At 39.8% G+C, this 27,962-nt stretch overlaps 1 long non-coding RNA gene and 1 pseudogene across 1 annotated transcript; both read left to right on the top strand.

Annotated features, from left to right (window-relative positions):
- The first annotated feature begins 1,374 nt into the window (after positions 1-1,374).
- LOC146322270 (uncharacterized) lies at positions 1,375-13,151 on the top strand (annotated as a pseudogene).
- A 12,277-nt stretch (positions 13,152-25,428) lies between these two features.
- LOC146322269 (uncharacterized) lies at positions 25,429-26,905 on the top strand. Its single transcript, XR_014771257.1, has 4 exons — positions 25,429-25,981; positions 26,236-26,319; positions 26,468-26,552; positions 26,788-26,905. It is a non-coding gene; the product is annotated as an uncharacterized LOC146322269 (long non-coding RNA).
- The last annotated feature ends 1,057 nt before the right edge of the window (positions 26,906-27,962 follow it).

The raw sequence follows: 27,962 nt of genomic DNA, 5'->3' as shown, positions 1-27,962 counted from the left end.
GGTATTTCAGACATAAAAAGGTAATGTTTTCACGTTCATCACTTTGCCATTTATAAAAGCCTGTGGATATGAACCTTTAAATTGTAAAATGCCTAGTTCATATAATTTCAAAATTTTGTATAGTCATGCAGTCATTAACGGCCCACAATTTTTTAGAGGATATAACATGAGTAAATCCATTGACAAACTGCTGTGTGGGTTGGTCCAGACTCAGTAGGCAGAGCGAGTACCAATATAACATAGATAGCTGTTACAAGAAAGCAATTTTCTTTGTACTCCCATTCATGATTTATTTATGACATTTTTGTAATTAATTGCTAAATTTGTGTGTTAAACGCTAAGCACAACCTCAATGAAACATAACTTGTGAGATGATTTATCAAATTTGAATAGATTCAACGGATCTCGAATCATTTACATATGCTTGACTTTATCCATATACGTGAGAGCCTACTTCACCTGGTCATTGGCCCATGTTGCATGTGGGTTTCCTGAAACTAATATTTGTCACCATGGATTAAATCTTCCAGGAATATGGCCTTTGACTGTACTTGTTTTTTCCACGGTAATGTAAAGCGCTATGAAGACTGACTGTTTAATCTCCCTCTAGAAAAATGTGTCGGTAGCTGTGCCTGCATCCTCATCTGACGCGTCACCTGATGCAGACGCGAGCAAGGACACTCCTGGGCCTCCTCCCTCTCATGATGACGTGACCGCAGCTCCTGCTGAGGTAACACTAGAGTTCCATCTTTTAGTAGTACGGATAGAAAATATGTGTCACGCCACATGAAAAATAACCAAGTCTGTTTCATTATTTTGCATTCAAAGTGCAGTCACATAAATTGTAATCCATGTTATATCCAATCCATATCATAACTTAATTGTGTTTCATTGTTATTTGCAGATTGGATCAGTCTCTTCTGATGCAGAAAATACATCAGAAGAAGAGTACTTCAAACATTCATTGCCGCCGCCACCTTTTTTCTTTTTCATTGACCGGAAAGATTGGACCAACCTTCAAAAGAAACAACATCTACACCGTTTCAAAACACTAAACTGGACATCAGTAATGGCGAAAGGCCTTCAAAGTATACATCCTTATTGTAGTTTTGGATTCAAGAGGCACAGGGTCAAATCCATCGGCTGTAAGAGACGTGGTCCAATCTTCTCGTGCTTGGGCACTGCCTTTTTAATGACTGCCCGGTAGAGGTGACAGTCAAAGTACAAGAGGAGTCATCTCTGAAAGCCCTTGTGAATTTCAGAGGAAGTTTTGTGTGCCACCGATTGGACCAAATTAAAAGACGGCCGGTGCGAGGCGAGGAAAGGGATGCCCTGTCCCATACCCTTTCCACAAAACTGCCCAGGAGCATCTTCCTAGAGACCATGGAAAGGCTGGATGACACTGTTGTGGCATCAGGGTGCAGGGACCAGGTCCCCTGTAAGTGGTGTCATGAAAACAGTGTCATGGAGTCAGAAAAAGAAAAGGAGGAGGTATAAAAATGAGGTAATCAGCCTCCAGAAGATGCTGGAAGAAGAGGAGGAAGAAGATGAAGAACGGGTGATCCAGAAGATCGGTCTTCACCCAAAAAGTGTCATGCTGTACTGTGTCAAAACACTCAGTGTCTTCTTTGACAGATGCAAAGATGACATTGTTTATTTAGACGCAACAGGCAGCATTTTACTGAAGGGCAAAGGCCAAACGTCACCCTTCTTCATATACGAGTTAGTTGTTAGACACCCAACTAAAGGGTCTTCCCCTCTCCCTGTGGCCACATATGTAATGAGTGACCACACCACAGCATCAATTTCTTATTTCTTGGGGTCTGTGGTCACAGATTTGATGAAGCAACACGGCCCAAAAGTCAAAAAAAGGCCAGTGATGATTATTTGTGATGGATCAGTGGTCCTGCTCCAGTCACTTTCACAGAATTTCTGTGGAGTGAGTCTGCAGGAACTTCTCAGCAGGTATTTCCTGATCGTGACTGGACAGGCAAAGGATGATGCCATCGGTCTTCCTATCCTCCACAGATGCTTGAGTCATGTCATGAAAAATGCAAAGGAGCTTTGCAAAAAACAGTAAGTGGTGTCTGTATGTTAATATGCTTAAGATTTCAGACATAACAGCATTATGAAATCTCTGATACTGATTTTAAAATTTTCCATTGTAGTGCCTCCAAACATTACAATTTGGCAATGCATATTTTTGGACTGATGACCCAAGCATCAACCCTGCAGGAACTGGATGAAGTTGTCCTCAGTGCCAACATGGTCTTCTCTAGTTCCCACAGTGGTGGAAATGTTGAGAAGCACTTTAAAAATGTCCAGGTTCTGCTCACCAAGGGAGGACAATGTGCTGAAGACCTCTCGATCACAAACCAGAACTATGAGGTATCTTTCTCTTTACTGCAACTGTTACATTCTTGGTTTGGATTTAACTTTTGGTTGTTACTTAATCAGAAAATTGAAAGGTAAGACACATTTGGCTTTTTAAATTCAAGCTTAAAAGCCCATTTCACTGGAGACAGATGGGCTACAGATAATAGACAGGTGTGAACAGACCCAAATCCAAAAGTGTATGATACAGCTGATTGGAAAAAAGGGCTGCATGACACGTGGTAGCACTCCATTCATCAGCTGTTTTTGGGTCAGAATCTTGCAGTGTCTAAGCACATTGTGAGCTGTCAACTTTGCCAAACTAAATCCTGTGTAGGCATCCTTATGTTTATGGGCAACTGTGGCTCAGGAGGTAGAGTGGGTTGCCCACTAACCATAAGGTCGATGGTCCTTCGGCAACACACTGAACCCACACTTGCCCCCTAATGTGTCATTGGGACTGTGGTTAGTTTCCAAGCCTGTCTGCGAACAGTGCCGTATGAATGTGTGTGGGGAAAGGGTGAATGTGACAAACACTGTAGAAGTGCCATTTACCATTTACCAGTCTTATTCTGTCATCTGATGTGTGAAAAAGATATTTCCACACCCTCCTTTGTCAGCTACTCTAGCGTGTCACCTGCCCTGCATGCTTTAGTATTTCTATTTACATATTTTTAATTTTTTTTTTTCTAGAACGACGTGGGACCGACACCTTTTCAAAACCATTTTGAAGAGGTGATTGAGAGGGAGGACCTTGACCAGGAAGGTGATGAAAACACCTACTTTTGTCCAACTTTAATCCCGACCTTGATGAAGTACTTTCTTCCTCAGGCTGCCTTATGGTCTGGATTGCTCCTGGGTGAGTCTTGTTTGATTGTTGCTGGGAGAATAGTGATGTCCTGGTCTCTTTGCAGAGATTTCAGTGCCTTTCTTCCTGAGGTGGTCAGATTGGAGGGAGGTGCCTTGGCACTGGAGAGCGCAGCTGAGACCTTTAACCTGAGCTGCTCAGCATCAGTGGTAGTAAGGTGGTTGTTCCTGATGGCTGACTCAGTTGATGTAATTAGGTCCACCACTGGTATTTGTTCTGGTGTTACTGCAAAGTTCAGGCCTTTAGCCAGAACTGCTGATGATGGGTCTGAGTGGGGCCCCTTTCTTATGTATCTTGGGGAGTCCATAGATACGAGGAATGTCTTCTCCCGGGTAGAGACGGTAGTACAGATGTCTGTCAGTGACTTGATCCTTCTCCAGTTGTTGTAAACAGCAAACTACTATTCTCCCACCAGACAAAGGGAGATCTACGGTGGTGCTGAATACCACAGACTATCATTCTAAGGTGATTAATTTACTCAATGACACAGCCACCTATGAACCACTTAGGCAAGATCCTACCAGCAACTACAAAAAGACAGTAGTCTGCTGTTTACAACAACTGAGAGAGGAGTGAAAGAGGCCATTTTTGTTAACCTGGAATGGCCATCTCTCAACAGAGGAGGAGGTCTAAGACACAATTTATCTGCCACTTACAATGCAGTCCTAAGATCACTCCCCAGGCAGTTGGATACCCTCCTGAAACCATGTCACCCTAACAAGTCACATGATAGAAGAGTCCTTAACGACTCTCATTCACACCTCCCCCCAGGTGAAACTCATGAGTCACACAATGGAGGGGTGGGCACATGCCCCCCTTAGGTGCTAACGACCCCATTAGGTTTAAAACCTGAACTCCCAATCCAGTCATGCAGAACTGAAGAAGCCTCTTGGATGAGAGGTGAAACGTCTTCAAGAACTCTATCAAGTCCAGTTGCCTACTGCAAACTTTGATACAAATACCATGACCTGGATGAATGAGAATATTCACAGACATAGGGTTGTCACAATACCAGAATTTTAAACTTTGATACAGCGCTAGTATTTGAAAAACAATAGTCCTACTTTGGATACCATGGCAAAAAGAAAAACAGTCCTAGGCGCACAAAATAGGACAATTTTCTTAAAAATAAAAGAAAGGAACCATACAGTGCCTGTGCAGGAACGAAGTCACTGAACACTGTCTGGATTTTCTCTGCTGAAAGTAAAGTTTAGAGAGAAGTTAAATTTTTTGGACCTAAATTGGTTTGTACTTATATAAGGTCATATTTAACGATATTTACCTAATTTAAAGCTTCTTAACAGAACTTTTACATCTTGTTAACTTTTGAGCCCTATGTGGACAAAAGACATGGTGTTTCCACCATAACAACCACAAAAAAAAACAAAAAACATCAAAAATATCCAAATAAAAATCTCCACCCTCTTCTGAACAGGCTAATGTACTTACTCAGTGCAATGTTGTCTGAGAAAATGTAAACAGATTTCCTTGAAATTAGATGAAATGATCTTGACCTAAAGGCAGGTGCAGATAATAACTATATAGACATAGCCAAACTTCTCAGGCATGGTCTCATTCATTTATCTAGGGTCATATAGAGGTATTGGTAATATGAGTGTTTTATAACTAGCTAGCTTTAATGATAGAAAAATAAAGTCATAATACATAACGTTGTGTATTTAGATAGATAATAGTTATTCTGTCTTTAGGATTCTTAAGCAGTCTTTTTACTGTGCTGGCGTAGTGCTGGTTTATCTCTCATCATCAAACTCAACAACATCTCAAACATCTCTGAATTATGGGCCTGTAGTTTTGTTCTCAAAGGGTTCAAAGAATGCATCATTACAAATGAGTGACAACCCTGAGCAAACAATAAAATGACCTTCATACTAAGACGTGAGTCATTACTTATAGTTTTTAAGAGTGATTGTTTTTATTTCTATAGTTTAATGACGACTTTACAAGTGTTTCTGGTGTTTTATAATTGCCGTTGAGCTATTTTACATGTGTAGGCCTTAAACATATTTTTCATATTTTTGTTTTAAACATCTGAAAGATATCAACCAACAGGCACTTAGAACACTGGTCATTTTTAACCTTTTTTCTTGGTTCTTGAATTTAGATTACCACTGAGAATAACCAGAATCAGTTCACCAGTCCAAAACAAAAGGATCCTGTTTTCAGCAGTGGAAAGGTAAATTGATATTGGATTTAAATGGATCTGCATTTAGAACTGAGTAAATATCAGCATGTAAATATGAAATGTATTGCTGCTCATATTTTTGGGCACAAATAAATGTTACAAATAACATTTTGCCCACATTGTCTGAAACATCACCTGGTGTGTGCAACAGTTTCCTCCTTGGATACGTGCATTCAGTGTGTGGGGCCTGTATCATCCTTCAAGTGGCTTGGCTATCAATGCAAAGGTGAGATATTTGAGTTATAAGGTCAAAGAGCAGTAGGTGGTGTGGATATACGTTATGCTCTGATGTATGATTGATCACTTCATAAACAAAAGTCTAGGAAAAATGTACACAGCATAGGCCATTATAACATGTTTTTACAATGAGCAAAAAGTTGCCATGAGGCAATTGCTATTTCACTTTATCAGCAGGAGCTTGATTGCAGGCTATACCATATAGTTAAGATTACTTACAGATTAAATGTTTAATTTTGCCTCATTGACAGAAATGTCATCATGCCTGTATTCATGTGTAAACATGAAAATCAGTTAAGGATCTTTTTAAACAATGAGAAATTCGTGCTTTTTGTGTTTATTCCAAGTCATTTTAGTCACCCCCAAATCAAAATGATTTGTTTTTCTTCTGACCTGAGGGTTGTAACTACGAAGAAATATTAATGTGTTAGCGAGCTATGTTGAGTCTAAAGCCAGGATTTTCAGTGTCACGAAAGCGGCTCTCTTTTAACCTGGCTAGATCACCATGGTAATTTATACTAAACTCATAACCTGGTCAGCAGCAGGTTATGTTCAGAGTTTCAGATTAAATCATCTGTAAAATGCGCTGTTCTTTAACTAATTATTTTCCTAACAAGATTGTTTATGAGCGATATAGCTTTTAAACTGAGGGAGGACTTTAACATTGAAAAATTGCTGAGCTGTATGTTCGTAATATCACCGAACCATATAATGTACAAATGTAACAGCAGCACAAACTGTATGCATCACGCTGTCATGGTAACCTCCGTTTGGTGATGCAGAGTCATTTTTCCCGTTTGCTCCAGATCATATTAACACTTTCAACTGACATTGTATATAATTCACACACTAAAATAATGATGAAGCAACTACAGACACTTTGAATACTTTTTACTGTTATCTGTTTTGTCTTGGTAAATTTGGAGCTCAGATCACTGATTAGAAAATTCATCATCATTTATCACGGACAATCTTAAATCAGTTACACTCATTTGACATTGGTTTGGTCAAAAACTTCAGTGATGTCCATGTCTCTCTCATCATAGGACAGTGTTAGACAGACTTCATCATGTTTAAATCTGCTGTATGGAGTTTTATTGTTTAATGTGTAGTTTTCATGTTAGAATAAACCGCAGCATTAAGATCACATTTAGTCCATCAGTCATTTTCTGACATCGTTCTTCTCCTGCTTTATTTGCAGCAACAATGTTGCTTTTTGATGTAATGTATTTTGTATATTTTCCACAGCTCCTAATTATAACAACTTGATGATTTTGACTTAATTCAGTGGCTCAATCGCTTCATTTCATGTGGAAGAAGAGTCAAATGACGCAACAAATGCCCCTTTTATGTGAACATGCATAGAGTCTGAAGACGAAAGCCTGGATTAACAAAGAAAGTTGATAACCACCATCATGATACCTGTTATCTCTGATTGCGGTTTTAGGCTTTGTAGATCCAGATCATGCAAAGAAAGTCTGGCTGTCTTGAGCTTCCTTCTGTAGAGCTGTTTATCCCTCTAGATAGCTTTGGTATGGGTTGCAGAGTTGTGGAGAGATTGGCTGCAGAGATGTCTGCCTTCTCTCCAGTATAATGGGAGTAGGTAGCACTCAAATTATGGTGCTCGAAACACTGAGAAAATACTTTAGTGAAGAGACATTGCTGATGCGTTTTTCCAGATATCATGACCTGGTTCAATCTCATGAGCATTTTTGTGTAGGAACTACTGTAGAATCCAGTGGAAATGCTTCCTTTTCTGCTAGAAAGAAAATAGTTCCTACATTAAACTGCTTAAAACAAGGCCTGTGAATTATCTTGAGTAACCGGGTCATGATTTCTGGAAAGGGACATTGGTTTCGAGTTATTCAAATTTTTCTCTTTCTTGTTTTGGCACTTTGAGCACCACATGCCAGTGCTATCTAGTTCCATTATTTTAGAGAAAAGGTAGACATCTCTTTGGCCGGTGAAAAACAAGTCATTTTGATTTGAGGATGAACTATCCCTTTAAATAGACCTGCAGTGTTAACATTAACATAACTCGTCAAAAACAATTTCTATTTTCGCAGAAAAAAAAAATACTTTTACCAATTAATCAATTATCAAAATAGTTTAATTCTTTTTTTACCACTTGCCTGGTGGTGCAAGTGAGTTGCCAGATTTACTTGCCTGACATCACTCACTCTCATTGTTGAACCCTGTCTGAACACACACATGCAGTATATACCAGTTCCAATATCTCTCTCTCATCTACAGTGGAGGAAAAAAGTTTTCAGACACCCCATGCATTCGTGAAATATTGCATTAAAAATCACTCTTAGGTCTTCAGGTGCAATTTCTTTTAGTACAGTCACAGCCAAAATACTAAACAAATTCTAAAAAAGCCATTAAAAACTTAAAATTGATTGGTTCCATAAAAATACATAAGAAATTTTGAGTATTGGGTCATTTTGGTATCAGTGATCCACTAATGAAGGTCGTACTTTTTATTAAAAGACACAATTTTTGTTGCTGTGCTTCGTGTCTATATAAAACCAGCACATTTGAAAGTTCTTCAGAGACAAAAATGGCTAAAACAAGGAACCTAATGCAGGAAACATGCCTGAAGACACAGATTCTCAGCCAGGAAGGGTACAGCTGCCGCCAGATAGCCAGCAAGTGCAGATGCAGTCCTTCAGCAGTTGGATACACTCTGCAGAAATACAGACGAACCAACAGCTTGGAAGACAAAGATCTGGGCATCGAAGGGTTTCTTCAGCAAGAAATGACGGCATCCTGATCCGCATGTGCTGGGAAAACCGCAAAATGACATCACAGGAGCTTCAGCAGCAGTGGTCAAACCAAACTGGCGTCCAGTGTTCCACCTGCACTGTACGTTGCCGACTTTTAGATCATGGCTTAAGGTCCTACAAGGCTGTCAAGAAGCCCCTGATCAATGAGAGACAGAGGTTAGCCCGGTGTTGTTGGGCCCAAGCACACAAGAACTGGACAGCCAGGAACTGGAAGAAGATTCTGTGGTCAGATGAGTCCAGTTTCCAGCTTTATCTTCCTCCTGCTAATGTGAGGGTATGCAGAAGGCCAGACGAAGCATTATCTCCAGCATGTACAGTACCTACTGTCAAGCATGGTGGAGGCAGTATCATGGTTTGGGGATGCATGAGTGCTGCTGGTGTTGGTCATCTCACTCTCTGCGATGGCACATTGAACTCTGCCAAGTATTGCACCATTCTCGAAACCCACATGCTCCCTTCTGCACTGTTCCATCGAGGTCAAAACTGGATGTTTCAACAAGATAATGCCCCTTGCCACACATCCAGGGCCAGTAGAACTTGGCTGCAGGAGCACAGTATCCAGGACTTAGAGTGGCCAGCTCAATCCTCGGACATGAGCCCCATTGAAAATCTGTGGTGGATTATCAAAAGGTCTGTTTCAAAGGATAAACCAAAGAATTTAGAAGAATTAAAAGCAGCAATTCAAGAAGAATGGGACAAGATTACCCCTCAACAGTGTGAAAGGCTCGTGGGGAACATGCCAGCCAGGATTAGAGCTCTAGTGCGTGCTAATGGCAGGACTACTAAATATTAATTTGATGATGTGATGGTTTATTCATTTTTTGTTCAGTTATGAACACATTTTCTGTTACTTGTTGACTTTGATACCGACAATGTTGAGAACTGACATATTGAAATTCTCAAGAATTTAGTTTTGTTAGTTTTTCTTGTAAACAATAAACAAAAAAATATAATTTGTATTTGTTTGTGTCTCTCTAATGCAGCCACACCTTTTGAAACACAAAAAAGATTTTTCAACAAATATTTCATGATAATATTTGAGATTGTGTAAAATTTTAAGGGTGTCCGAAAACTTTTTTCCACCACTGTATATCTCGCTCCATCTCTCTTCATCTATCCTTTTTGTATCTATATTTTATCTATTCTTATTCTGTCTATCTGCAAAGAATAGCAGTCACTGCTAATCTCAGTCATAGTGATAAAAATGCCTTTCCTGTAGCTGCATTAAAGTCTTCTAACCATGTAATTTAGGGTCTTGAGCACATAGTAGATTACAATATTTCAAATTTGACTTAAATCTGATTTCTAATTCTTACATGCTTACTAAGTTTGTGTTCACTTTCCTGTCTTGGGTTTGTGCTTGAGATTTATTGCGGAAATTATATTAATAATTTAAGAAACAAATCATTAAAAATATGTTTAAGCTAAGAATATTTCCATTTTTTTCATGTCAAGCTTATTCATGTGATGTTAATACCATTTCTCCAGATGAAATTGTGTTAAGTGATGGTGAGGGCCAGGACAGTGGGAGTGAATCTGATGATGGTGGAACAGCAGTGTCGGAGTGTGAGACTGGTGTGCTTGTGGATGCTTCACCAGAATCTACAATCGCAGAGCAGGCTCATGATATTAAAGATTTTGGTAGGTTACCTCACTTTAGAATATTCTTTCAATAAAATGTATGTTTCCTGTGGAAAAAAAGAACTTTTGACAAATTGTGTTTAGCAGGAGCAGTGTCGTCCACAGTGAATGACCCTCCCTCTGAAGGTAAGATAAGAATCCTTTGTTAATCCCAACAGGGTTGGTGCAATAGGATGAGGCTATGGGCACATAACAGAGACACTGTCATTTATGCCCAGATCTGTTCTGTTAATTTAGGAGACAGAACATTTATTAACATCAGATCCTTACTATCCTGTGTTCTGAATCCATGCAAGTGGTGGTCCTCTCCAACTTGTTCTCAGAAACCTGGGCTGTATAGTATTGAAGTCATAGACATTTGCTGGCATTTGGTAACTTCTCACTTTCACTCCACTACATACACAGACAAATATTGTACTTTTGACTCCTATATTTCTAGGAAGGTTGTCGTTACTCGTTACTTTTAGGCTAAGCAGAGCTTTAACGTCAGCTGTTGCTGTTTTTTCTTTTCTAAAATTTAATTGGCCACACGCTGTGTTCCTCACAGAAGGAAACCGATCACAGTACCTGCTCTCAACTGGGATTGATGTAAAAGCAGAAATTTGTCATCCAGACGCTCTGTAACAAAAACAAGCAAACTCTCCCTCTTTCATTCAAACAAAACTCAGTAATGATGATGGCAGAAGAAGGACAAAATGAAATGTCAAATTATTATAATTAGAAAAAGAAAAATAATTTCAGGTAGGCTTTTAATGTTGGATTGTTTTTAATGGAGTGAAAAATACCACATACATATTAATGTATGTGCTGCCTCTGGAGACAGAAAGAAATCTCAATTATTTAACAGACTTGGAGAACTCCTTCAGTTGGCTTCAATCTAATTTTATGTGATGATTTTAATACAGTTACAAAATGACAACAGCTGTCCTTTTAGTTTTTGATTGCATTTCTCTTTTTAGGCTTTTATAGGTGTTTCTATAGGCTTTGTGAAGCAGAGTGCTTCTACAAGCAAATCAGTGCATCATTAGGTGGTTTCAGAGAGTTACAAGGTTCTGTAAATGCATCATGAAAACAATACATCAATGTATTGATATTAGAAAATGTAATTTGTACTTTTGAATTATTAATTAGTCTTTTTTTTTTTTTTTTAAATACCTAAATATTTTTAAAAGCAAGTACTCTACTGCTGTAACTCAAATAAAATTTTGACTGAGCAACTTTGACTTGTAGTTGAGTAATATTTGACCAGGAGTATCTGTACTTTGACTCGAGTACTGCAGTTGAATTCTTTGTCCACCACTGGTCAGGAGTAACTCAGTACAGTTATGCAAGATGAAAGTGGTAATGGAAATGCAAATCAGTGCAGCATAGTTTAACTCAACATGGCCAAAAATGGAAAAGGAAAAGGCCCATGACATTTAAAAGTAATAAAACAAAATTAAAGCTAAAAGTAAAAAAAAAAAAAAATTGAGTAGAAAATAAACAGAAGACTAAAAATATCACAGTATACTTAGGCGTAGCATGAAATATGCTACAAAGCTCCTCGGATGCAATCCAGTCATAGATAATGCAGTTTATTTGGCATGCATATAACCACTGGGGCACCAGTATTTACTCATATCATACTTGTCTGTGTACCCCCGTTTCCTGTCTCTGAACTTAAGAAATGCAAAAATGATGAAAAGATATGAATAAATCGCACCTATAACAAATATAAGGACGTGTCAAAGAGAAATGGTATCATAATTAATAAACTAAATTAAAACTCTCAAAATACTACTCTTAGAGAATTTCATTATATATATATTATAACAGCAGACGTGCGAATGATGTGACCTTACTCACTCATTGGACACATTCATATGAGTCACCCTGCTTCTCACTGTTGCCACAGACTCCTGTCTGCATGGCAGAACATGCACCTAAACAAAAATCAGGGAAATTAAACTGAAATACATGAAATATTTTCCAGATCAAAGTTAAGTTACCACTTCCTCCCCATATACATACTCCCTCTGTTGAATGCCCATGAGTGCCCCCCCCCCCCCCCCCCCTCTCTTTTTATGATGAGTCAGTTCATGATGTTAAATTATGGGTGGTATTGAATTCATTTCTATTGTTAGTAGCCACCAGTTCCCTCAAAAAATAAATATCTAAATACATATACAAGTCCAATACACTTAATGTCAAGTTGATTTAACTTAAAATAATCTTGTAATAGTAATTGTTTTGTTAATTTACTCACTTATGTTAAAGTAACTTATGTTAAAGAGGACATGAAACAGTCAACCAAGTTATGATGGTTCACTAAATGGACATCCCCTCTAATCAACCATTACATAACAAACATGATAAATGTAAGCATTTAAGAGAAAAAAAAGACACCCCGTTTTAGATTTCGTAGCAAGGGCGCCGCCATATTGCCCAACCCTTGTATGTGACGTCATATGGGTGGTTCACTCGGCTATACAATACATACATTACAGTACAAATACAGTAGAAACAATTAAAGATATTTAGACATAACGATTAAGATAGTGAAAGACAGATGAGCCACAGGAGAAAAGAAGACAAAGGGGAGACAACTATTGTATTACCTATACAAGTAAAAATAAATTTTTACAGTGTAAAAAGCCATGAATAAACAGTAATAGGCCATTTAACTGAGTTATTCTTATTCAAATATGATTTAATTAGTAGAATATGCAGACATTTAATAGTAATGCAATTGAACTCAAATTATTGAAGCACACTGTAACTGAATTGTTTAATTAGATATATCTGGGCACATAATGCAGTCAACTGAAACCTAAAGTGAATTCTCAAGAATTTTCATCACCAAAATGAGTGAACAGGAACTTCCTGTCAACTATGGCACTAGTTGAACTCAAGTTTGATGGCTTAAACTGGCCAACATATTTTGTTTTCTGTTTGTGTGATAACGTTTTTTTTAATTATGCAGGAAAAGATGCTGGTCAACAACATGGATCCAGAAGAGTGCCAAAGAAAGTGTGGTCTAAGGCTGAGGTTGCTGCAGTAATGCGGCATTTCAGAGACCCCATACGTAAAGGACAGCTAGCCACCAAAAACGAATGCAAGCACTGCAAGCTGGTAGAAGGCCCAGTGTTAGCACAAAGAACAGTGCAAAATATAAGGGACACTGTGAGAAACCGAGGGATAGCTGCAAAGAGGCAGTCTCTGAAACAAAAGTTGTAAACCCACTGGCAACAGTTTCTGGTGTTTCTATGTGGTGTTGTTATACTGATACCTTAATGTGTTACGTAGAAAGAAATCTGTTTCCAAAATGGATTTTTTAAAAAAGATTTTATTTTGATTTTTCATTATATAACATTGATACTTTCTTAAGCTTCTAGAGGACAGATGATGATAAAAAAAAAATTAAAAAATTGTAGCCCTTGTGTTTTGAGAAAGGCTGTTAATTGACAGTGTTGGTGGCTGTGTTTGTATTGTTTTCTTTTATCAGGATTAAGTGCACTTGTCCCACTGACTCTTTTGTTAATATTTTAATACTTTTAGATATTATGTGAGCAGTACTTAATGTGCAAGTGAACCTTTTTTTTAAAGTAAAAACACTGTTCCTATAATGCTTGGTGCTGTCAGGTTCATGTGTATTTTATGTTAATGAGGAGGAGTGTCTTTGAATGACATCTTGTCCCTTTAAAGTGCCAATAGTGTTTTTTTAGTCCTCATACGTCACATATTTGTCAAAATGGCAACTGTCCACATAAACCACAATATTATTAGGGTGGTGTGTATCAGGTTGTGTAGGGTGTATCTGAAACCTAAAGTGAGCTAAATTTTTTTCAGATTCTTTGGAGTATTTTTATCCAACTCCCATAGCTCTAGGACCTCAGGAAAGGGTAGCCCCCATAAACCACCACCGGATGGGTTTGGAGAAAGTGTCCAGATAAGACATAAGAACCTGTATGTGTGTGTGTGCGCAGACAAAATTATGGGGGTGCAGAGCCTGGTTTCAAGGCTGTACCACATTCCCTTCAAAAGTTATTCCATAAAAAACCGTCAAGGATGCACCAGAGTCCTCAAGGTTCTGGTTGCCCCACTTCCCGACCTCGTAGAGACTCAATGGTGGTACCGTTGGAACCGGAATGTGCAAAAATGGGGGTTTCACATCTCTACTACCTTCCCTTCAAAAATTATCCCCCAAAAACCTGTCAAGGTATGATAATGACATGGTGGTAGGGTTATAACCTAACACTGATGGCATCACAGAGCCCATGCTAGATCAAAGCACAGGGTCTGTGACGTCATCACATTCCCTTTGATGATATCACAGTCACCTAACAATCTGATGTGTTCAGTTATGTATATGTTTGTGTGTGTGTGTGTGTGTGGGTGGGTGGGTGTGCAGACAAAGTTATGGGGCTGCAGAGCCTGTTTTCAAGGCTCTACCACATTCCCTTCAAAAGTTATTCCACAAAAAGCTGTCGAGGTATCCACCAGAGTCCTCAAGGTTCTGGTTGACACACTTCCCGACCTCGTAGAGACTCGATGGTGGCACCATTGGATCTGGAATGTCCAAAAATGGGGGTGCAGAGCTTGGTTTCAAGTCTCTACCATCTTCCCTTCAAAAGTTATCCCCCGAAAACCTGTTGAGGTATGATAATGACATGGTGGTAGGGTTATAACCCTAACCCTAACAGCAGAGCAAGCTGCTAATCCTAACCATAGTAATTTCCTTGCCTAACCCCAATTGGGGTAGACAGAGGTTGATAATATCCTCACCAAGGGATTTGAATCCTAACCACAACCATTCTGGATCCTAACCACAAACATTTGGATTATTATGGATTTTAAATTGATTAAGTCTGGTGTGAGATTCTTTAAATAACTGATAAATGCTAAAAGAGCAATATAAATAAATAAATAAATACAGGGCAAAAATAATGTAGTTGTATCCAAAACGGTTTAATATAAATTTATGTACACAAGGATTTAAAAACAACCAATTCATGAATGTACAGCATGAAATGTAAAATTCATATATGAACAGTAAGAGGTTAAAACATACACAGTTCATATGTTGAATAAAATATAAATAAGGGACACACAATTTATGAAATTAAAATGAATTCATGGTAGAAAAGATGTAAAAATCACGACATTTGACATTTATTTGAAGGACTCTTATTTTGAAGGAGCCTCGGACTACAGCCTGACGCCACATTGTAGTCCTGACCATCACCTGGCCAATTGAGGCCTGCCTTCTGGACTCAGCCGCCGCGACAGCTGGTGAGACAGAGGGAAATATACACATTTTTGAAAGAAAATAGTACATGTTGTTCCCAATTCTGTCTGCTAGAGGGTGTCCTAATACCATTTTTTTAGACATAATTTGAGGAATTATGCTCAAATTCTGTCTAAAAAATTGGCATTCTAGGCCTCAGGTGGCCAGTGTTTTTATTTAATGATAATAATAATGTGATTCCAGACCAATTAGGTAGGATAAATTCTTTTTACACAATTTGTGGCATAAAAATTATAACACAGTTATTGCCATCCATTTATGGAAAACAAAATTTATAAAGTGGTTTCATTAATGATGAAATGATTCTTATTGAGGAATACCAAATTGTGGACAGAATTTGAAGATACATAATTACATAATTAAGAAGCAAAGTCAGCGAAATCATTGAGTTTATTAAAACGAATAAATAATAAATAACAAAATGACCAATAATGTGTAACAAATTTATAATAAAATCTTTACAGGTGGCTTCAAGAGGGCCATGCTGCAGGGTGAATCCCCATGTTCCACTTCTGCGCCTCTATTTTAATGGAGGTGATACCAGGAAGGACTTCCGTGTGTCCCGGGAGTCCCTGGAGATAAGCATTCTAGGCCTCAGGTGACAAATGTTTTACTTAATAACAATAACAATTTCATTCCAGATCTATGGAGTAGAAAGAAGAAAAAAAAAAACTTGTGTAACACAATTGCTGGTACAAAAAGGAACAGACATGGTTATTTATTCATGAAAAAATGAATTTGAGACTGTTGTCATTAATAATAATAATAATAATAATAATATTAATAATAATAATATTAATAATAATAGTGATAATAATGATAATAATATGACGAGTGCTTTAATTAATTGGTTAGCTAGTGCAAAGAGCCATGAATTCAAGCACCTCCGATTATTCATGCAGTTAACCTTGTGCTCTACCATCTGAATGAGACACACAACACGATGTCTGCCACCAACTCTGTGTGGAAATACTTTAAAAGATACTTACTCTTCAGCTGCACAGTAGCAAGATGACGCTCTAAGCTCACGAGCATCCCCTTCCAAGCGGCAAGAGTATTGCCTGCCTCACATTGTGCCCTTTTCTGCAGTTTATGATTGATCAGCTAGACTAAACTCGTTACACACATACATTATATATATACATCAGCTAGACTATGGAAGGTCAGGGCGTATGATAAAAGTGTTGAAAACATTTTATTGGCAACATACAGAGAGACAGCAGCACGCTCTAATTGCATGGCATGCCAGCACAGTTTGTGAGGGATTGTGCAATCCAAGGTGAGGCTCAGCTCGCTGGTGCCGCACCATGCGACTCTTCCCTGTATTTGAACGGGAAATGCAAAAATTCAGCGATTCTGAATTAAAAAATAATCAAAATTGTTAGAATTGTATGGAGAATAAATTTATAATACAGATCAGTGGGCAAATATCAACATTTATTTTATTTTATCATTATTTGTTTTTTTTTTTCTTTCCATGATGACAGGTGAGGCTCTGCCTCCCCTGACCGCACGTCACTGGTGTTTTCCATATTCGATTCAGGCTGTGGGAATATAACAATGGCTACAACTGATTTGTCTGTTTACATCCTATTTAACTCGACCCTAAATTTCTTCAGGGATCCATCCTCTTTTGTAAGAATGAGCAGTTTTTGAAGCAATGTGTTCTGAGCGACCTTCTGACCATTCCTGAGAGCCCGTGACTTGAGGTTTATTTCGCCGTCAATATTATTATTTTTATTATTATGAACAGTGATTTTGAGGACAGTTTTGCTCTCGTTTCTGGTCTGAATGTATTCCTTTCGATATTATTTGGGTTTATTACATTGACACCAGGCCTTTTCTCTATATTTCAGATATATCTCTATATTATATGGTGTAAGTGAAAACCTGAGCTGGTGCAAGCTGCGTCCCCCAGCAAGGTGAAAAGACTGCCACAAACCAGGTGAAACAACACAATAGCAGAAGTTATAAAGACATTTTTTTTCTTTATTCTGTGAGCCATATGGCTCCAAAATTCAACTTCTCTGGACTAATTTCATCTTTTGTGACTCTTGTTTAGAAAATAATTATGATATTTCATTTTACTAAGCTGTGTAATGTGCATAATGCAATACATTCGAAAAAATAAACCCACACACATTTTAGTGGCATTTTGTAAGTTTTCAGTGTCTAACAGTGGAATTTCCGAGTGTCCCTGAAGGCACCTCGACTCGACTCGGTTGTGTGACGTCGTCGGACCATTAACTTCTCCGGCGTCTGTTGAGGTGAGTGGCTGTTTGGCTGTGTTCGAAACCGCATACTAACTACTACATACTTCCATACCCATACTGTCCATACTCCATACTGCATACCCAATCCATCAGACAGTATGCAAAGCGTTTACACTACAGCATACTGCATGAACCCACAATGCATTGCGCTCCTACCCGAGCCGAAATCGACAGGCTGAAGCTGATTTCATTTTAGCTCTAAACTCTTTAAATATATCACTTTATTAGAGATTTTTTTAAAAAACAGGCGAGAAAGTGGCCGTTTAGATCCCGAGTGTGCCGTTTATTTGTCCAAATACCAACCGTTTACAATTTTGTTTGGACGAATTCGGCAGAATTTAAGCTAGCCGCAATGAGCAACACACTTCCGGTTATATTCACAAAATAGACCACCACTTTCCCTTTCTCATACCAAAAGACCATGGTGATAAATAGTGCTTTTACTTTGAAAACAAGAAGCGAACCAACCCGCAACATATCCTGCTTGACACCGCCGTTTGGACTGATCTCGTCCCGTTAACGGAATTTGACTAGTCATGATGCCTTACCAGCGGAGAGTCTTGTCGGCTATGAGACGAAGATCGGCCCGCTGTCTTCGGTACATCATGGTCGCTATCGACTTGGGCTTGTTGTCAGATGTAAGTTGTATTTATTTTTTAAACTTTCTTAATAAATGTAAATCCAATGAGAAATCGCTAACATAACATACCTCCAAGCATAAAAAATTGGAGGGAAAATTATATCTAACCTTACTCAGCTTGGTTATTTTACATAATTAAGAAGCAAAGTCAGCGAAATCATTGAGTTTATTAAAACGAATAAATAATAAATAACAAAATGACCAATAATGTGTAACAAATTTATAATAAAATCTTTACAGGTGGCTTCAAGAGGGCCATACTGCAGGGTGAACCCCCATGTTCCACTTCTGCGCCTCTATTTTAATGGAGGTGATACCAGGAAGGACTTCCGTGTGTCCCGGGAGTCCCTGGAGAGCCTGAGCCAGCTTGTCTGCGACAAGGACCATGGATGGGCAAAGTCCTTTCAGGTCCTGGTCTTTGTGTATTGGCTGGCCTGTGGAACGTCCTACCGGGTTGTGTCAGAGGCTTTTGACATTCCCCGCACCACATGCCATGACATGATCCACGGGGTCAGTAGACTCATTCAGGGGGTGTTCAGGAGGCTCATCCGCTTCCCTGATATGCAGGAGCTGGAGGAAATTGGTGCTGGATTCCAGCAGCTGGCTGGTTGCCCAGCTTTCTCCAGAGTGGCAGGGAGCATTGATGGGTGCCATGTCCGCATTGTCCCACCTGGGAGGTTTGCAGGGGACTACTTCAACAGGAAGCTGTTCCACTCAGTACAGTTTCAGGCCATCTGTGACCACAAGGGCCGTTTTCTGGATGTGGTGGTGGGCTTCCCTGGATATGTGCATGATGCCAGGGTCCTGAGGAGCAGCCCTTTTTATGTGCACCAGCTGTACCCACCTCCTGGATGGTACCTGATTGGGGATGGTGGATACCCATGCTTGGCTGAGCCAATCTGCCTGCTGACACCCTTCAGGGAACCTGTCCGCAATGCCGTGGAGGGCAGGTATAATGCCAGGCTGTCCAGGGCACGGTGTGTGGTGGAGAGGGCATTTGGGGTCCTGAAGACGAGGTGGCGCTCCATTTTCCTCAAGGCACTGGAGGTGAAGGTGGAGTTTGTGCCTGCCTCTTCCTGCACAACCTCTGCATCGCTACTGGGGACATTTTGGAGCCTGAGCCTGTGGAGGAGGAAGATGGTGGTGATGGTGATGGAGGGGAAGCTCATAAGCCAGTGCAGCAGTCTGGGGACACACTAAGGAATAGGCTGGCAGCTGCAGTCTCTGCACCGAGAGACCAGGTTCTTGTTCTGCAAGAACATGATTATTGTTAATACGGGGATTTTTGTTCTAATGTTCTAATAGTTGTTATTGTTTTTTTCAACCCTGTTGTAAATAGTTAGTGCCTCTTAAAAATCCAACCCCTCGTCCAAGTCGTAAGAGGTGGAAACAGCTAAAGTACAGGATTGCCAGGCAGGGCGAAGTATGGTGGGTGGTTCAGTCACCCTGGCCGATGCAGTAACCAAGAAGGCCTGTCTGGATCTACCTGGAAATACGCTGGCAAACGGGGCTCTGGTAAATGTGAAATAGAACACTGCCTCTTGGTGAATCTACTGAAACATATAAAACAAATATTCTGTTTCTATCTGTCAAATCTTCTACATCTATATAAATTGTTAATATTTGAGTTTTTGCTTTTTTTTATTCAATTAATATTTTGTTTTTTATTATTATTTGCCTTTGTCTCTTTCTGCATTGTAATTGTGCAATTTTCTCTGTGTGGAATAAAGTTCTCTTATTATTATTATCAACATCAGGGAAACCAGTCACCTGCTTACAAAAAAAACACTGGTTACATGAATGTATGAAACTTGAGACATGATAGCAACTGTTTACCACAATTATAACTTTTCTATTTAAATGTATACTTAAAATGTACAATTAATCTGTCTACAAAGGTTCTTGTTCATCCAGGTCATGGCTATCCAATGCTGTCACTACTCACTCTGCTCTAACTTCTACATCCTCATACTGTTTTTAAGTTTTTGAAAGGTGTAAATGTAATACTGGCACTGTAAAATATTATATGATATGATCAAATCTGATCTTTTCTGTTCCTATTCCATTGTAAGTAATCACAGGAATCATGATGTAAAGTTTGGTTTGTTGGGTGATCACCCTATTATTTTTGCCAGCACCAGTCATTTTCTTTTCAGTCACTCATATCATGTACACATTTATGTATAAAATAACAACAAACACACACTGACACTCGAAACTTTCTTTTTCTAAACCTTTAATTGAACCTCCCCAAAAGTATTATTTTTTTCTAAGACTCTTTCCAACACTGCCAAAAGCTTCTCCTCTCTTGCCCGACTCTCTCTCTCGCTCCTCTCTCTCTCTATGCTCCTCCCTCATTCTTAAGTCCATCCACTCTCTCCACTCCCTTTCTCTCCTCTCCATGCATCTTCTCTCGTCCTCTCTTCTTTCCCTCTCAATCCTTTCTTCTCTCTCCTGCATCTCTCTCTCCCTCCTTTCAGCCTTCTCATCTGCACGTGCCTCTCTCTCATCTAACTCCCGGAGGAAAGTGACCCAAGCGTCACGTTTCCCCCGGGAGATGCCTGACGTCGATGCTTGGGGGGGAGGGGAGAGAGGAGAAGACACTGCTGCAGGGGGTGCCACAGATGAGGTGATGAGGACAGGGGGGGTTATTGATGGCCTGGCCCCCAACACCTCATCCATGGCACCAAACCACTTCCAATTGGCAGCAGTGGGTTCTCCCCCCTCCGTGCTCACACCTGTGCAAGGAGCCTTCAGTTCCTGTAATACACATACAACATGCACAGCACACACACATACACGGTAATGATTCTGATCATGATTCAAATGCTTAACTTTTCAAATACTCATCACCATCCTGTTCATCTAAGTTGTTTACATTGACACTGTAATGCTTTTATTATTCAACTCACTTTATATTTTTGTTTGAGATTCTCCCACTTCTTTTTAATGAAGGGAGCCTCCACCTTCCCCTCCAAATTATGGTCCTTGATGAAGGTACTGTACAAGCAAAATATTTTGGACATTTGTTGGCTCTACACAGCTATAACATCTTCTGCCCTTAAACATATCCACTTACTAAAAAAACTTACTCGAAACCCCGAACCGCGGCATTGCGTTTCCCAGTGAAGAGGGCCTCATTCACCCCCCTCCACCTAATGAGGCGCCCCGTGTCTTCATCAGTCCCTTGAAGAAACAAACATACCAATAACGTTGAGATATGCGAACTAACTTGGGATCTAGATTAAACATTAACCAGGTTAATAAGTATTTCTACATCACAAGTCCTCGTTCTTGGCAAACTGTATTATATTAGCTGATAACGTTGTTTATACTGCTAATGTTATGTTGCTAACGTTATGTTGCTAACGTTATGTGGCTAACGCTAACCGGCGGGAGCGAGCGTAACATTACATCTAACAGCCAAAACAAATGATTGAAAACGTATACCTCTTCATCTGATATGTCTAAATATTACTCAACCACATACAAGCCGTCAAATCGCTAAAATACTTAGCAATTTACTCACATTTGTATGCTGGTAGCGCGTCCATCCTGCTGCTCAGTGTTCATCCATTTTTTTTTTTTTTTCCTGTCCTGTTTGCGGTGACGTCACGTCACGTTTTGTCCTGGGTAATCTGAGTGTGAGTAGTAAGCTGGTGTTGGATACTCAACATTTCTGGCGAATGCAGTATGCATCCGGGAACTTCTTGCATACTCAAAAATCGCATACTGCCAGTGTAGACACACTGCATACTCAAAGAGATAGTATGAGTAGTAGGTAAGTATGCGGTTTCGAACACAGCCCATGTCTCCGTTCCTGTCTTTTTAATGTAAAAAAAAAAAGCAGTTAAATAGTCAGAAATATGTAAACTGACAGTAAATCGGCATGATAATCAATAAATACGAACAGGAAATGAAGCCTCGGTCGATAGGCGGTCAGGGGGGAGGGGCAGGAGAGGGAGGTGCATCGAAGTCCGGCGGTTTAAAAGCTTCTGCACATGATTAGCGGTAAAAACGCTTTGCGCTGGCTGTCCCATATTTTCCTATGGAGAGAGCGGTGGCGCCCAACCTAGCGGATCTGCCGCTCACCACTGCGCCCAAAGTTCAAATTACTTTGACCTTGTTTGCCGCTGACCTTTCAAAGCGCAACCAATTAAATTTCAGCTGAATGTGACGTAGCCAAAAGCGACACATACAAACAGAGGAGGGAGAAAATGGAAGAAAAACTCATTCTCTGTGTTTCCGAGTTCCCCAAACTGTATAACACATTAAAATCATACCACGATCTCGGCAGGAAGAGTATTGCTTGGCGAAATGTCAGTAGTCAGATCGGGCTACCAGGCTTGTGATTAGGCAGTTTACGAGCTACCGTTAAGCTAAATACAATGCTAACGTTAGTTTAGCTGTTTGTGTACACGTTCGCTAGTCTATTCCAGGCAGACACAATGACAGGATCAGTGCTTCGTAGCTATATAAACTGTCCTTTAGCTCAGCAACAGTAAATCCTATCATGTTGTTACATAGAGCTGTGGTTAGTTTTCGCAGAAGGGGAGTCTGCTTTTTCCTCCTTGTCCTTTTTCTTTCCGGAGTGACAAGTAGCGTTTGGTGTTGCCTAGCAACAGTGAATAGCTCGCACTTGTTGATGATGTATACCTGAGCTCCTCCGCGTCTGCTCGGCGCCTCTGTTAGCTGCAGTAACATATCTGCAGTAACAAGCGCCTGTCTCCCCCTGTTCCTCTGTGTATATGAATGTAGCCCTAGCTTCAGTAAACACAGAGCACAGGTGAGAGAGAGGAGGAGAGACAGTGTGACAGTAAATATTAAATAAAACAAATTAATAAAGCAAAGGGCATCTTGAGGGAAAGACTGAATCTTATATTCAGTATACTTAAGCATTAAGTCAGCTAAGGTATATATAGGCTAATTGTCTTTCTGGTGTAACCAGTCACATATGTGCCTATGTTTAATTAATTCTCTCTCATGTGATGATGTTTTTATTTGACAATTATTAGCTGATAGCTTTATTACGTAAAGATTGTTGGTTATGTGTGAACGTTTGCTTAATGTAGTATGTGTAGAAGTGCCTAGAATTTGAATATTTATTATGAATGTACTTTCTTGCAAACCTATGCAGTGTTTTCTCTAGGATTTTTTTCAGCAGCGGGGGCAGGTGTTCCGTTTCTCTTCTTAGAGAAATATTTCAATAAACTCATCTGAAAAATGCAGTCAGTTGTTACATAATGGTGTGTAGATATTAACGTTAACCTAATACTATCAATTTGTTTACTCACGTTAGCGACACTGAGTTGGCACCGGGCCAAATTAACTAACTAAACTACCGATAAGTTACGTAACGTTAGCTGGTCATCAACCTATTGTGAACGTCTGTTTAACTTGTAAAATCTATGTCGAGTTATCCCAAGCTAATAACTTATGTCTACTTCTTCTCCGGCCGGTAACTCGCTGCTTTATTGTTCATTTAAAATTCGTGAATTCGCGCCTCTGACTCTGCCCTGTCGCCTAGGTGCTTGACGTGCTTGACGACCACGCCCCCCAAACAACGCTAGCATCATGCAAATGAGCACGCGCAAGTATATTTCCATACTGAGCAAGATAGTTATCTGCAGTTTACCTTAGTGCTCGCAAGTACCCGACAGGAGTCTGTTTTGAAGGTGGCGGTGCTGTATTTGCGTCAACAATAAAAAAAAAAAAAAAAAGAAATTTGAAGGAGTGGCGGCTAGAGGAAACACTGCTATGGATAAAAACAGTCATAACTGGTGCTGCATAGTTTGAGCAGACATACACACAGACAAACTGAGATACATAAGATGAGAAGATGAGACTAATACATAGTTTCCTTTTCTAGGCAAAGAGAAGTACATTTGGAGGCTGTGCTTGATTGGTGAGTGAAGTAAAATCTGAACTGAAAGTGACAACAGAGTACATTATTTGACTGTGCTTAGCTCCCTTAAATGGGACAGAAGAACAATATGGCTGACATTAAAAATGGTAGCAGGCAGCCATGTATATTAGACTTAGAGCCAGACATTCAGTTAAACCAATCACAATCAGCTTTGACAATTTCTGCCCAGCAACTGTGGCTGGACATGTATCCACTGTGTAGGCAAGACATGCATTTGATGAAAATCTGCCTCTCGAACTACTGCCTCTGAGTGACCCGAAGTCCCACAGCCAAACCAAACACATGTTGAGCGAGAAGAGAAGACCGTGAACACAGCCATGTCAATTTCATTCTTGTGGTGCAAAATATGTGGCCACATCAACGATTTAAAGAATTGGGGTCATCTGCTTTTCTCAAGAAGGTCTTAATCTGAGTTAATATGGGAGTGAATGGGGCAGTTGGTTGGAAAACTTGTCCTTTTTGACCTTGCTGAGCCAAAACTATAAGTCCTTTTGCTTCTGTGGTCACATGTTGCAACCAGCACAGCTTTTCCTACAATCTGATGTGCAATTTGTGTATGTTGAGAGAACACTGAAGTCTGAATCTGAGAAGGGGTGTAAGTGAGAGAAGAACAAAATGGCTGACAATAAAAATGGCAGGAGGCAGTGATGGATATTAGCCTTAGAGCTGGATATTCAATGGCTGCTATGGCCAGCAGCTATGAGTGAACATGCATCCAATGTGTAAGCAAGACACACAGACACGCACACACTCACCCATACACATACAAACATGCACAATAGTGCATGCACGCACACACACGTGCACGGACACACGGACACACGCACACATGCACAACTTCAATGATACATTTAGTGCTATTATTACTGCTGGCAGTATGGTGGAAATACTAGTTGGCAGTGAGCATAAGGCACACTCAAAGTTTTGTGCAAAATTTTCTGGCTATAGTTAGTGATGCCTATGTGAATTGTACATCAGGCACACTGAATGACACTTACACTACAGCATTTACAGTGAACATGATGCTGAAGCATCCCTTTAAGAAATTTAATTGTTTTACTGTAATAAATTCATCCCACTGCAGTTGAAGTAAATAAAGGCAGACTTAAAAAGTGTAAATGTTTCTTTTATGTCAGTCTGCTTTCTTGAAGTTGCATAAGTTAGTCTAATGCCATGTTAAGGTCGGGAGGCTTAAACTGCATTTTCTCACAAAACATGTTGATATACTATTTGTTGGTAAACAAAAAAGCCAAGTGCCTTTAAAACAATTTTAATAGCTTTTAAAGGGATCATTCAGCTTATTTGAAGTGGGGTTATGTGAGGACCTTATCTATAGTCAGTGTATTAACTACAGTGAATTTGAGTCAGCACACCACCAATTGGGACAAGCAGAGAGGAGCACCATTAGGGAAGCTAAGCTGCGTACTACTGTGGACAAGGTCAGTAACAAAACATATTTTAGCCACCTGAACAAGGTCCACCTAGAAAATAATTATTTTCCATTGTAAATGGCCCACTGTTAATTCAGAGTTTTACTTATGTCAAGATTAACTAACTGAGATTTTTCACTAAACCTAGAATACACCCCTGGTCTTAGCACAGTGCATGAGGAGATGGAGTCCAGCAACCCGCCACTGCTGTCCTCACTGCTAACCTAAAGCATCCATGTAACTGGGAGTGGGAGTCGGCACACCAAGAGGCCACTGCTTCACCATTATTTGACCTGGAGCACGACCTGGACCTGGTGGGTAACTATGTTTGTTTTCTTTGATTCTTTGAATGCTGCCAATAACTTATAGTTATACTTATGGACACAGTAAATTATGACCACGTACATCATTGGTTAATGTCATCTCTCTCTTCCACTGATCTATAAACATGAAATAATTAACATACATAACTTACAACATCTTGAAATTTTTTTTATTATTATTTTCATTTGCAGAGGTAAACATGTAAATGAGTGTTGATCTGTGTTTGTGCACTTGTTCTTAACAGGAAACAAACATGTTCCAGAGATGGAGAGACAAAACTCACAGGAACACACCACTACTATCTGCTCTATAAATCGACCTGTGCCAGGTAAATAAGAACAGCCTCCTCCCATGCATGATATGTGTCTCTTTTTTATTGTGTATTAGTGGTATATAAGCATGTAATGTACACTGTCTGTATTTTGCTTTTTTTTATATGCATCAATGGTGTAACATTTTTCTCTTCCTCTCACAAGGCTCTGACAAGATGTGAAGTTGGACACACGTCAATGAAGCAACAAGCAACATCAGCAGTCATCTTGAGCTGGAGTCAAACATGCTGTAAGTCAACTTTACAGTTCATAGATTGTGCATACCATTAGTCTGAGCAATAGTTGTAATGTGAAAACATTTAAAGGTTCAGTCACTGCTCCTTCTGTTTTGCTCTGACACTCAAGTGTTAAACAGAGATTTCTGTAATGTACATGTGCAAAACCACAGACTGTTATGGTATATGCCAACTGTCATATCCTTTTTTTATGTTTGTGTGCTTGTGTCCTTCATGAACAACAAACAGAAATCAAGGAGGGCTCCAGCAACATTTGACCGTGCTTTGCACAGCTAAGCCACACTGAGAGGCTACGATGAATACACCTGACAACTGCCTGACCTGTACCTCGTATGCGACTGTGTTTTTCTGTCAGTCATAAACACTATAGTGTTACACCATGACTCTGAAAACTGCTGATTTCCAGACATGGCGCTAAAGTTTCATCTCATCTCATCTCCTCTCCTCTCCTCTCCTCTCCTCTCCTCTCCTCTCAGGGACAGGAAAAGGCAGTGCAGCTATGTGCTTTTTACTCAACATTCATTGCTAATCTTCAGATGGACCCAGACCATCTGTAAGTATCCTATATAGCAGGGGTCCCTAACAGGTGGACCGCGGTCCGAGTCCTGACCCACATGCTGTCCTATATGGACCTGGACCTATAACCAATAAATTCTTAATAGATTTTAAATTTTGATGGGACCCTTCTATTTTAACTGGCGCAACTATTCTAGTGTTTCCGGCGCTGGTTTAGCTGATTAGGAAACGCACAGAGCAATTGCAGAGAAGCCGCGTGTGGAGGAGACTGTTGTTAATGACGGAGTTTATTACAACAGTCAAAACAAACGTGATGGTTAATGACATCGACACCAACCAGATGCACTTATAAAATTAAACAACCGTATAAGGAGGCCTATACGTAAAACGGGAGAGTCTGTGTTTCTCTGTGAGAAACTTTGAGATCGTCTCACAGCAGAGTGAACAGGTGAGGGAGGAGAGGAGGGCACATTGATCTAATCAATCACTGATACCGTCGTCATCTCGGACTGATTAAAAAATAAAAATGCCAAAACTGGTGACAAATCAAACCTGGGTGTCCACACAAATAAAGTCTTTGTGTGAAACACTGCAGAGTGTAACATCATGCTGTTTACAGACAGTCTGCTGTTTGACAGAGAGACAGAGAGGGTCGTGTCTCGAAGGGAACCCTAGACCTGCGAAAGATTGTGCGAGTTTGATTATTTTAGTAGAAATAAAGAACACAAATCTTGCGAGAACTGTGCAAATAAAGAGTTAGAGCTTCTAGACACGACCGAAAAAGGTGCACAGCTCCAAAAATAGAAAATCATATCGTGGTGTCGATGTTTTTAATGTGGCGGGCTGCCATAAATAAAACACTATTCACTGAAACACTGATCACTGAC

The sequence above is a fragment of the Lutjanus erythropterus genome, chromosome 8 (genome assembly GCF_056507025.1).
Source record: "Lutjanus erythropterus isolate fLutEry1 chromosome 8, fLutEry1.hap2, whole genome shotgun sequence".
Lineage (NCBI taxonomy): Eukaryota > Metazoa > Chordata > Actinopteri > Lutjaniformes > Lutjanidae > Lutjanus > Lutjanus erythropterus.
The sequence above is the reverse complement of the archived record's forward strand: the minus strand, read 5'-3'. Positions and strand labels throughout refer to the sequence as shown.